Raw genomic sequence first — 8625 nt, forward strand, 5'->3', positions numbered from 1 at the left:
GTTTAATTATATCTGCCTTCCTTAAATGAGAGCAACATGAAGACAGGGACTTTCTAATCTTCATTGCTATCTCCAACCAAAGCACTTGTTTTTTTGTTTGTTTGTTTTTTGAGATGGAGTCTCGCTTTGTCTACCAGGCTGGAGTGCAGTGGCACGATCTAGGCTCACTGAAACCTCTGCTGCTGGGGTTGAAGCAATTCTCTTGCCTCAGCCTCTCAAGTAGCTGGGATTACAGGTGCCTGCCACCACACCGAGCTAATTTTTGTATTTTTAGTAGAAACAGGGTTTCACCATGTTTGCCATGCTGCTCTTGAACTGCTGACCTCAGGTGATCCACCTACTTCAGCTTCCCAAAGTGCTGGGATTAAAGGTGTGAGCCACTGCACCCGGCCGAACCAAAGCACGTCTGCTGCTGCTGTCCCTGTCATTGATCTATGTGACTTCCCCTCTACCACAGTTATTCAAAATGTCTTGCTGCTTCCCTTCCACCAGGATAACACTCATCTGTGCTCACTGCCTAATGAGGGGACATCACTGGTGTCTCAGTACACTAACTGTGGGAACCTTGGTTTAATTTTGTGAGAGAGAAGTCCCTTACAGCCTCCTCAGTTTTCCACTGAGAAGTGTTTTGGTGATTTTAGAGGAGATGGGGAAAAGTGATGTGGGGTTCCCCAATGTTGTCCAAGGGGATTTCTTAGAAATTTCTCCCTACATCACTCTTGTAGTGAAATAAAACCATTTCCATGCAATTTATCAATTTTGTTTTTTGAAAAATACCTGCTATTTGAATCTAAATATTATAGAAATTTCTCTTTAAACATTCCCTTTTACTTTATCCCAAAATAAATTTCCCTTTGCATAAAATTTTTCTTTTTTTATTTTTCAAGACAGAGTCTCACTCTGTTGCCCAGGCTGGAGTGCAGTGGTACTGTCTCGGCTCGATGCAAGCTCCACCTCCCAGGTTCATGCCAATCTCCTGCCTCAGCCTCCCGAGTAGCTGGAACTACAGGCGCCCACCACCCACGCCCGGCTGATTTTTTTTTGTATTTTTAGTAGAGACGGGGTTTCGCTGTGTTAGCCAGGATGGTCCTGATCACCTGACCTCATGATCTGCCCGCCTTGGCCTCCCAAAGTGCTGGGTTTGCGGTGTGAGCCACCATGCCCGGCCAAATATTTCAACAAATACATACGCCAAAAAATGATGCTTTAACTTATGAATTAAAACTGTTGGGACTATAACTCTAGAAAAAATATTGCAGTTGAGTACTGAAAGTCTTTATTGATAAATGAAATCTATTTTCAAAGTGTAATACAATAATTTTGTAGAGGATAAAATAGAAATTGTTCACATAGGAGATTAATAAATAAATAATATTTACAGAGCAGTCTTGAGAAATGCAGTTTGATGATGTTTCAGTTTGAGCAAAAGATGAGGCTCTCAAGTATGGCATTTCTTTTGCTGCTAATGAGAGAGAATCCAGACTTTGCTGATGTGCTCCACGATCTCCTGTATTGTTTAGATTTGGAGGAATTGACCATGAAGGAGCTGGCTGCAGCGTTAGGAGGGGAAGGTGGAAACTTCAACGCAGGAAGGGACTCCCCTGGATCCACTGGCCTCGGACCCTTGGATGGAGTTAACGTGGGAGAACCTAGCCTGGCAGCTCTGGAGGCCTGAGTGGAAGGGGGAGAACAGTGCTGCCCTGAGACCCAGGCCCTCCTGGGGAAGGGAGCAGCAGGGCTTGGCTCTTAGGCTGCCTGGCTGGTGTGGAAAAGCTCCTAATAACGGGGTGACTCCCATGGCCTCTTCCAGGGACTCCAGCATTGATAACATCTCTGCCAGCCCTTCTTGTTGTTTGGAGAGTCTGGATTGCTCTTCTTTTTTCTTTTCTTCTTCTTTAAACCTCTCTTCTTTCAGTTCTTGAACCAGGAATGTGATTTATTTTTATTTTTATTTTATTTTATTTTATTTTATTTTTTGAGTTGGAGTCTTGCCCTTGTCGCCCAGGCTGGAGTGTAATGGTGCGATCTCAGCTCACTGCAACTTCCACCTCCTAGGTTCAAGCAATTCTCCTGCCTCAGCCTGCTGAGTAGCTGGGATTACAGGCACCTGCCACCATGCCTGGCTAATTTTTGTATTTTTAGTAGAGATGGGTTTCACCATGCTGGCCAGTCTAGTCTCGAACTCCTGACTCAGGTGATCTGTCCACCTCGGCCTCCCAAACTGTTGAGATCGCAGGCATGAGCAGCTCTGCCCTGCTAGGATGTGCATTTCTGTATCAGCATTGTGTTGGTGCTGTTCACCTTGTAAGCATCTACAAAACTGGGGATGTTTAAATACTTTTTTGTACCCAATATCCTCTAAATATCCCTCAATCTCTGCAGTGTTTTTTTTTTTGTTTGTTTTGTTTTTTTTTGGCATCACCATGCTTGCCCGTGAGTTGGCGTTTCTCCTCAATGTGTGAATCCAGTGTTTCTGCAAGCTGCTTTTCATACTGCTTTTCATATGTTACATGGAGTCGATTCCTAACAGGTTGACTAAGGAAATGAAAGCCACGAAAGTTAGGATAGTAGTTCCCTCTGATGGGGGAGAAGGTGTACTTACTAAACAACTGGGCACACCAGAGCTCCCAATCTTCAATATGTTAACATGGGTGGTGGGTACACAGGTGTTTGTTTTATTGTTGTTTTAAAAACTGTGTGTATATGTTTTACAAACTCTTCTGTATGTGTGACAGATTTCAAAATATAAACATTAAAAAGTTTGAATAAAGAATTACCTAGGGATCTTGTTAAGAAGGCAGATTCCTAGCTCCATTTCATATTCTGATTCCAGAGACCTGGTCAGGACCACAGAATCCACATTTTTGTTTTTTGTTTTTTTGAGATGGAGTTTTGCTCTTGTGGCCCAGGCTGGAGTGCAGTGGTGTGATCTTGGCTCACTACAACCTCCACCTCCCGGGTTCAAGCGATTCTCCTACCTCAGCCTCCCGAGTAGCTGGGATTACATGCATGCGCTACCATGTCCAGCTAATTTTGTATTTTTAGCAGAGATGGGGTTTTTCCATGTTGGTCAGGCTGGTCTAGAACTCCCAACCTCAGGTGATCTGCCCACCTTGGCCTCCCAAAGTGCAGGGATTAGATGCGTGAGCCGCTGTGTCTGGCTTTTTTTATTTTTTGAGACGGAGTCTTGCTCCATTCCTAGGCTGGAGTGCAGGTACACCCAGCTAATTTTTGTATTTTTAGTAGAGATGGGGTTTCACCGTATTGGCCGGGGTGATCTATAACTCCTGACCTTGCGATCTTCCCGCCTTGGCCTCCCAAAGTGCTGGGATTACAGGCGTGAGCCACCGCGCCCGGCCCAGCATCCACATTTTTAAATGATGCTAATGTAGGTGGTTTGAAAACCAGTCTGAGGTGTGTCATGTACTCCATGCCCACGTTACACGGATCCATTCCTAGCACATTGACTAAGTCTAAATAAAACTAAGAGACCCATCACAGCCTGTGAGGTGTGGATACAGCAGTGTCTTCCCATGGAGGCTGTAGAAAGTGACTTGAGGACTTGGGTCATGGGGTGGCAGCCCCACCATCTATCTCCTCATCCAGCTTCCCAGGGTTCAGTCCAGAGTACAGCTCCACAGAGGATTGCAGCCCCTCCATGACACTGCAGTCCCGCACAGCCAGTGGTGGGACTGAGATCACTGTGTTTTAACTTAGTCAACCAAGTCAGCTTCAACTGAAATTAAACCATTAAAGAGAGACTTTCTCTTATTCTGTTACTTCTCTGAGAACCTTGTCCTGGAAATCATGTTAAAATTCAGATTCTGATTTCCTTTCTCAGGAAAGAGGCCTGATAACCTGCATTTCTAAGAAGCTCCAAGGTGCTGCCACAGGGCTCTGCCTAGTAACCATGGATTCCACAGACCCAACAGACACCAGAGAACATCCCATCATTCTGCCTGCACCCAATCAGCAGTGGGCATCCTGGATTGGTTAATTTTATGATCAGTTAGAGGGAGAAATTTGTAAATGAAATCTCAAAAAAAAAAAAAAAATCCAGTAGGAATGATTTACAGTATGAGTTAAGCTTATCTATGACCTTCAGCCTCCCCACTTTCTCACCATCTGGTGAGAGCTGGCACAGTTTTGAATGTTGGGATGTAGAAAACCGGCAGTTTTGAGAATGTTATATACTAAAGAATGGGACAGTTCAAGTCAAAAATTGATAAATGATAACCTGTGCTCTTGCTGGTTATTTATTAAACACGTACTGGCTGAGCACTTACTATGTGCCAAGCATTGCACAGCTCGTGCAGCGTGCCAGGCCTGTCAAAACATACCCAACAAGAAGCATTATTTACAGGTACTGTTTACAGATACCGCACCCAGCTTCCATCTCTGTACTTGCTATGCACCATGTAGGTTTATCATCCCCATTTTACAGATGAAAAAACCCAGGCACAGAGAGGGTGAGAAACATGCTTCATGTCACACAGCCAATGGTGGGACTGAGATCATTGTTTTAACTTGGTCAACCAAGTCAGCTTCGACTGAAACCATTAAAGAGAGACTTTCTCTTATTCTGCTACTTATCTGAGAACCTTGCCCTGGGAATCTTGGTAAAATGCAGATTCTAATTTCCTTTCTCAGGGAAGAGCCTGAATAACCTGTGTTTCTAAGAAGCTCCAAGGTGTTGCTGCTAGTTCCAGGACCACACTTTTGAATTTGGAGGCTGAGGTATTTAAGAGTCTGTATTGTGAAAATGGAGGGGCAGTGTAATGAAGTGAGAGGAGTGTTAGATGGGATTGTGAGGCCTGGGAACAGAACCTGGACCTCAGACATCTGTGTCCCCTTATGCTTGTCACTTCACTTCCTTGGACTCATGTTAGATGAGATCTCTAAAGTATAACTTCTGCTTTGGTAGCCTGCACAGTGTGTGAAAGTATCGTCTTCTATGAATCCTAGCTGATGCAGAACCCTTAAATTAGTTTAGATTTGAAGATATAACAAAATAATATACTTTAAAAAAGTGACAGACTGGGCACGGTGGCTCACACCTGCAATCCCAGTACTTTGGGAGACTGAGGCAGGTGGATCCCTTGAGGCCGGGAGTTCAAGACCAGCCTGGCCAACATGGTGAAACCCCATCTCCATTAAAAATAAAAAATTAGCTGGGCGTGGTGGTGCGTGCCTGTAATCCCAGCTACTCGAGAACCTGAGGCAGGAGAATCGCATGAGTCCAGGAGGTGGAGGTTGCAGTGAGCCGAGATTGTTCTACTGCACTCCAGCCTGGGTGACAGAGTGAGACTCCATCACACACACACACACACGCACACTCTGACAGGTTTTCCCCCATCCCCATTATAGAGTACTTGAAAAGTAAAAGGAAAGTAAAAGGAAGAAAAGAATCACCATCTCTCACTCCAAAGTCACCCTGTGTTTGAACATTTTGGTCTATTCCATTATTTTCTGTGGAAACTGATTTACTTTTTTGTATGCACACTTTTGATGACGTGATAGATATAGTTTCTGTGTGGCTGTTATTTAGCATTACAAAGTAACTTTTACATGTTATTAAAAAGTCTTATTTAATGGCCACATTATACTCCATTCTATGAATATAGCGTACAGTGTGTATAGCCTTACTTTTGTTGTAGCTATTTCTAATATTTTGCTATTATAAATAATTCCTCTGTTTAGGGTTATTTCCTTAGATTCTCACATTTAGTTAAAGAATTTGAAAAGTTTAAGGCTTATGGGAAAGCTTTTAAGAGTAATAGTCTCTCTTTGCTAAGTAAGTTTTTATCTGGAAAATTTACCTGTGTAGGGACAGATTAATAGAAATTACCACACCTGAGGAGATACACTCTTAATTCACTAAAGGCAATAATAATAATATTTGTGGCCAACCTGTGTTGATGAGTTAGTAGGTCTGAGGCACTGTGCTAAGTTTATCATCCTTATTTTACAGATGAAGAAAACCTGCTTGATATCATACAGTCGGGAGTCAACCGAGTTGGGGCTTTGAACATAGGTTTATCTGATGCCAAAGTTTATGATGCTTTTCAACTATTTAGGGTACCTCAGAGTATGGATTTTGAATCACCTGCATCAGCATCATTTAAAAATATGGATTTTGTGGTGCTGACCAGGTCTTTGAAGTCAGAATATGAAGTGGAGCTAGGAATCTACCTTCTTAACAAGTTCCCTAGGTTATTCTTTATTCAAACGTTTTTTGTTTATATTTTGAAATGTGCCACACATGCAGAAGAGTTTATAACACACATATACACAGTTTCAAAAGTAATAGTAAAATCCACTACCCAGGTTAACATATTGAAGATTTGAGAGCTCTTGTGTGCTCACTTGTTTGATACACCTCCTCCCCCATCAGAGGGAACTACTCTTGTAACTTTTGTGGCCTTCATTTCTTTGCTTTTCTTTATAGATCCCTGAGGATATCCCTGAATGATACAGTTTTGTTTGAAAGACTGAAAAGCCCAAACCTGGCACTTTTGGGAAATAGCAGTAAATCATTAATATGTGAAGGTTCCCAGCAGGAGGTAAGCTGAGCAATTTCTTTGGGACAGAGTATGGATTCAGCTTCCTTGAGAAGATTCCACCTGGGGAAGTCAGTGGGCAAGGTCTTGGAAAGATTGTTAATCACAGTGAGGGCATCTGAGCAGGGCTATGGTTTGAACAGCTGGCAAAAATATGGTTGAAGGGGAAGGAAGCTGCTTTTTACCTTTGCAGCTCAGCTCACTAGGACCTCCCTCGAGTTCTCAGAAGAAGATTAACAAAGAATGCCTCTCAGGGAGACATGAGTATCTTCAGCTAATCCATGCAATGGGGCATGGGAATGGGGACATGGGAGAACAGGGAGCCCATCAGCTCCTGGTTCTTGTCTTAATCTGTTTTCTGTTGCTATAGCAGAATACCTGAGATTTGAACATTTAGAAAGAAAAGTGGTTCATCTGGCTTATAGCTGTGGAGGCTGGGAAGTCTAAGGGCATGGTGGCAGCCTCTGGTGAGGGCTTTTGCTCTGTGTCATAACATGAACAAAAAGCTGAAGGGCAAGCCAGTGTGTGCAAAAGAGACCACAAGAGTGAGCCAAGCTCAATTTTATAACAACCCGCTTTCAGGAGAACTAACTCACTCCTGTAAGAACTAATTCACTCTCAAGAGAACAAACTCACTCCGCAAATAACAGCCTTATCCATTCAGGAGGGTGGTGCTCCCATGACCTAGTCACCTCTTAAAGGCCCCAGCTCCCAATACCATCAGTGGCAATACAATTTCGACATGAGTTTTGGCAGGGACACTCAGATCATAGCAGTCATTAAGATAAAGTACAAATAAGCTTCCGTATCAGGCTCAACAGGCAGCCTGTCCTTAGACTGCCTTCTTTCGCTGAGTAATATGCATTTAAGTTTCCTCCATGTCTTTTCATGGCCTGATAGCTCTTTTTTTTTTTTTTTTTAAGTGCTGAATAATATTCCATTGTCTGGGTATGTCACAGTTTATTTATCCATTCACCTCCAAAAGAACATCTTGGTTGCTTCCAAGTTTTGCCAACTATGAATAAAACTGTTATAAACATCTGTGTGCAGGTTTTTGTGTGGACATGAGTTTTCAACTCATTTGGGTAAATGTCCTGTCTTTTAAAATATGTTTTCTCTCTTGTTTTTTTAAAACTTTCCTCCTCATTTTGCTCTGTTTTCTAAAAGATTTCCTTAGCTTTTTTCTTGACTCTACTGAGTTTTAAATTTCTGCTATTATGGTTTTTCATTTCTAAGAAGTATTTTGGTTAATTTGTTTTCTGAACATTCCTTTTTTACAGCATCTTGTTCACGTTCCACACAAGCAAAACTTTGGTCTCTTAGAGGATATTATGTTATTTATTTATTTTCTCCAATTGCATGGTGTCTGATTGCCCCAAGTTGCTCTTTCTCTTATCTTTACCTTTCATGTCAGAGGCTTTCTAGATGTCTCTTGAACCTCAGGTGATTCTAATGCACGTAATGGTCTGAGAAGCACTGCTAGAGTCTCCTAACATCTCTGAAGCTTAATCATCCCAACAGAGATCCCAAGAAAAATGACACAGTTCAGTATTTTCCCCCAGAACTAGAGCTTTTCTCTTCCAATTAGAGGCCTAGCACTTTTCCTGAATGAAATGTCGTATGACAGTAGCCTTAGAAGTGGTTTTATAAATTATTTTGTGCATGGTTCACTCACCTAGTATGTTTATTCGTACCCATCTTACGTTCTTCTGCCTGTGCCAATGCTCCTTTGTCCCTGTTTAGGTTGGAGAGAAGCCTGACACTGGCCATCGGGAACATGATGCTGACCTTGGCTGTCCTCACCTGCTGGGCAGACATAGTTGAGGCCAACATCCTGGACCCAGAGTAGAAATTATAGTCCACTTGTGGAGGCATGCAGCAGGCCGGAAAGGCCCCGTCCAAGACCAAAACATCTCACCATTGTATTGCTGCTGCAAACAGGAAGGGGTGTTTGCCTGTAGAAGTGCTGAGGATATGTAAAGGGAAGCCAGAGCCTGTGGTGTTGCCACAGGGGGCAAGTCAACTCACATTAGAAATGAACCATATTTTCTTTTCTAATAAATAA

The 8625-nt window shown here is 42.7% G+C and overlaps 1 protein-coding gene across 2 annotated transcripts in view; it reads left to right on the plus strand.

Annotated features, from left to right (window-relative positions):
- Positions 1-4635: 4635 nt before the first annotated feature.
- Positions 4636-8625, plus strand: part of CUNH17orf67 (chromosome unknown C17orf67 homolog) — a 36516-nt gene continuing 32526 nt past the window's right edge. The window contains exons 1-2 of one of the 2 annotated variants that reach the window (XM_017873115.1): positions 4636-4737; positions 6449-6563. The gene's annotated coding sequence lies outside the window, so the exon portion shown is untranslated. Of the gene's footprint in view, positions 4738-5837; positions 6564-8625 lie in introns of those variants that run through there. The other variant, XM_017873116.1, reaches the window with a different exon arrangement.

This window comes from Rhinopithecus bieti, unplaced genomic scaffold, assembly GCF_001698545.2.
Source record: "Rhinopithecus bieti isolate Rb0 unplaced genomic scaffold, ASM169854v2 scaffold_7870, whole genome shotgun sequence".
Lineage (NCBI taxonomy): Eukaryota > Metazoa > Chordata > Mammalia > Primates > Cercopithecidae > Rhinopithecus > Rhinopithecus bieti.